We start from the raw sequence: 4,238 nt of genomic DNA on the forward strand, positions 1-4,238 counted from the left end.
ATTCCATAAGCTAATATTACTAAAAATGGAATTATGTATATATGAAAAAAAACATACAAGATTGACTAACATTACTAAAATTAGCCATTTTTAACTGTGGTGAGGTTAACTAAATGATCAAAGCTATAGACTAATTCATTAACCCTAATGGATTCGTAATTTAACTATACTAAATGCTTATTGAAACTACTCTACATTAGTGTAAGTATACTTAATTATTAATACATAAAATTATCGACTACGACCTTTATTTATTTATTTACTTCTATTATTATTATTATTGGAGCTATAATGTTGACACTACCCAACCACCTTACATTTACATTTTTATCAAGTCCACAATCTATCTATGTGAGACTATTTGTAATATGAATTAATGCCAATACTGATGAGAGTATAATCACTTAAGAGGACTAATGGAAATTAGTTTTGACCATCTAAACGAAATACTAATCGGGTTTTGACTAAGTACTTTTATCTCGTTTATGGACTACTTGAATATATGCATGGAAACAAACAACTAACTAGAGATATGCTACTTATCATGATTTACCCCATTAATCTGACAAAATTGAAAGGTTCATGCTATATCAGCGCATGACCATTTATACGATTCCTTCTCTTTTCAGTCCAATTATACAAAAAAAAAATTAAAATAGTTCACAAAGAAAACAACTGAATAGACCAGATTGTCTACTATCTACTTTATTGAAGCGGTTGGATTTTATTGCTGCATTTCAACTTCAAAGCTCTATAGCTACAAGATTCGAATGTGTACCTGAAATTCGAATTACAAATAGAGAAAAGAGGTCAGGAGCAACAATGTACAGCAGTAGCACAGCAACAGAATCCCACAGCAAATAACAGCAACAAAACCCAGCAATAACCAGTGTAACAATGGTCAGAACCAAACTGAAAAACCCCGGAAAGCCTGACTGAAAATTCAGTAGCACTAAACGCAATCCACAGAAAGCAGTAACAAAGTTCTGATTTCAGTAGTAAAGAAAAGGACATCACTTTCAATTTTTAGCTCTCAAAGACTGACTTTTAATTCTGAAAAATTAGCCTATTTCTCACTTTGAAGTTCTGAAAATTTTTCTTCTCTAAATTTTTCAGTCCCCTTCTCTATATCAACTCCTCCTATTTATAGGCTAGAACTAAACATTATTTATTCAAAGTTTTCACTTTCAGCCTGTATATTCCATCCCATGTGCATCTATACACTTTTATCATTAATCTCATGCTTATTTTCTGATTTTCCACCCTTAAAGATACTAGACAGGGTGTATTCTGCACTACTAATTCCCTTTTCATTAAATAATTCATTAATTTAATTATACACTAAATATTCAACTAACAGACTACTAATACTAAACATTTTAAATCTTTTAACACCCAAAAATACCCCTGAAAATCCCCTATTATTATTGCCTTGCCCTCACTCTTAGCAATCTGTATTTAAACCTCTCTGATTTACAACTACACCAAATCACTACACAGCTACAACCAATCCTTAAGTCAAATTCACACAAAAGATTCAAGCATCAAAACAGACCTAAGAAGTGATTCATGTTGTATTCGTCCAAACAAAGCAATCACAAACTAACTATTCGACGAAGTTGTTCAAATCGAAGGTAGCTTATAACGCATACTCAAACAAACAGAAGAAAAACCTTGACCGAATAAAAGGTCTTGAAGAAGAAGGAGAACTAACGAACAAGACAAGATTTACAAAAATAAATACTTTAAACAAAGATTCAATAATCCGAAAAATAGAACGAACAAAACAAGATTACGAACAACACTTAAAACCAAAAACCCTAACGGAAAATAAATCAAATGAACTAAATAATCTTGAAAGAAAAATCTAAAACTTGAACGAACCCAAGTCGAACTCGGAGTTGAACTATTGGAGGTTGAACGGACTGTTTTGTGGACGTTGAAAAAGCACGAAGCAGAAGCTGGACGTTTGGACTGTGGCGGATTAGCATGGAGGGGCGAGGGTGTTGTAAGGAGTAGCAGCGGCATCAGCTGGGTTCGCTGCTGCCATGGTCGACGTGACAGTGGCTGGGTTTGGTGGTGAGGAGCAGCTGCGGGTGGTGGTGAGGAGCAGCTGGGCAGCTGGGTTTGGTGGTGAGCTGCAGCGGCGTCGCGAGCAGTGGGTTGGTGGTGAGCAGCAGCGGCGTCGCGAGCAGTGGGGTTTGATCGAGCAGTGGGGTGGTGTTGAGGGGTAATGGTCGACGGAGGGGCAGTTGGGTTTGTTTGGACGTGAAGAAGGCGACGGGGGTGGTCGACTGAAGCAACAACAGCAACGAACAGCTGCTGCTCAACGGGATGGGGGTGGCGATGGCGACGCAGCAACAGTGCTGTTGGGGAAGCTGAAGGTGAGCGAGTCGTTTTGGACGTGAAAGAAGAGGAAGCAATGGGCTAGCTCGTTTCTTTTTTTTTTTTAGTTTCTTCTTCTTCAAAGCCAGAAGAAGAAGATGAACAGTACATTCTCTTTCTCTTTTTTTTCAAATCCCCTTTCTCCTTTTTTCCTTGTCCGTGTATCCCCTTTTTTCTTTTAAAATCTTCCGTGTAAGTCCAAAAGTGAGAGGCTCTCATATGTAAAAAGCGTGGTAGACAAGTGTCTCAAAATATGAGCCCATCGCGTTGTGTTCCGTCCGTGTCCCCCACGCGTGTCCCCCATGTGTGGTGGGCTCGGATTATTACGGGCTAGGTTCGAAAATTAGGCCTAAAAACGGGTAGTTTGAACCCAAATATTATTCTTTGTCCAGACCCGAGAATAGAACACGATATTATTCAATTAATCTTATGCAAGCGAAATAACTACAAAAATACGACTAAAACAAACTATTTTTTAAAATAGCTACAAAGCATAAATAAAACTATTTTTGTCATTTTCATTTTTATATAAAGATAAAATATAAAGTACTATTTTTTGTATTTTTCAAGATTAAAATGGCTACAAAACATTAATAACTTTTTTTTTTGTAATTTTCGGAATTATACAACGATAAAAATATAAAGTACTATTTCTATATTTTTTTAAGTTTAAAATGACTACAAAACATTAATAAAACTACATTTTTTTATAATTTTCGAAATTATATAAAGTACAAAATTAGGTACTATATTTATTTTTTGTATTTTTTTCAAATTTATGGGAAATACACAAGCTAAAATTACATATATGTTTTTTGTAATTTTTCTTTTACGAAGAAATAAAGTAAAATAGTCAAAATAGCTATATTAGACTCAATTCAAATATTAACGTTTTGTAGCCCTCTTTTTTTTTATTTTCTTTTTCTTTTTTTTTTGATAAAACTAAAATTCTAAATTGAGCTACAAACTAAATTAACTCCAAAAATACTAATTAAACTCCTAACAACAATTATAATACACAATTAAACACCAATTAAAACAAAATTGCATAATTTGATATTAAATTCTAACAACGCAAGATATTCCTATTTTTTTGTGACTTTCATTTTTGCAAAACAAACTTAATTAAATACTAAATGAAAATGTGATATATTTTATATTTTTATTAATTAAAACAAATAAACATGCACTCATAAAAATACAAATAATTATACAAAATACCACAAAAACAACAAAAATTGCACACAAAAGAAAATTATTTTATTTTGAATTTTTGGGAGTAATTCTTTCATAGGGCAAAAATCACGTGCTTACAGCTGTCCCTCTTTGCCCGAAAACACGAAGGGTTTTCGTGCAAAGATAAAGTGAGCGATTTTTGCCCATCCGAGTACTCCGCGTGAAGCATTTTTTTGAAAGGTTTGACCGAACCTTTGTTTCAGAGGTTTCCTACATATCCTGGGCTAAACAGGAATCAGGTCAATGTAGTTCGGGAAGTCTTGGTAGCTGGGACTACCGGGGAATTGTGGTTCTGCTGTTACTGCTGTTGTATATTGTTACCACTGCCTTACTGATCTCCTTATTACACCGTATCCAAAAGAAAACAAGAAAATCAGAAGCTAGGCTAGCCTATGGATCACAAGATCTTATCTATTTTCAACTTGTCTTTGCTGCCTTGCTTTCTTGTCGGATTGTGTTTCTTCCGGCGCTTCCTTCTTCCGAAAACTTGGGGATGGCACTGGCCTTTTGCTTTTCTGAATCCCAGTTCTCACTATCTTGTTCGGTCCGCTGGGATATGGCTTCCTCCCCTAAACATTCAAAGGTTTCTCTGGGGATACGGCTTTTCTTCATCAGAT

General features: G+C 34.9%; 1 long non-coding RNA gene across 1 annotated transcript; it reads right to left on the reverse strand.

Annotated features, from left to right (window-relative positions):
• Nucleotides 1-563: 563 nt before the first annotated feature.
• Nucleotides 564-2,057, reverse strand: LOC142172820 (uncharacterized). Its single transcript, XR_012701789.1, has 2 exons — nt 1,885-2,057; nt 564-778 (listed from the first exon to the last, which is right to left on the reverse strand). It is a non-coding gene; the product is annotated as an uncharacterized LOC142172820 (long non-coding RNA).
• Between the last annotated feature and the right edge of the window lie 2,181 nt (nt 2,058-4,238).

Source organism: Nicotiana tabacum, chromosome 18 (assembly GCF_000715075.1).
Source record: "Nicotiana tabacum cultivar K326 chromosome 18, ASM71507v2, whole genome shotgun sequence".
Lineage (NCBI taxonomy): Eukaryota > Viridiplantae > Streptophyta > Magnoliopsida > Solanales > Solanaceae > Nicotiana > Nicotiana tabacum.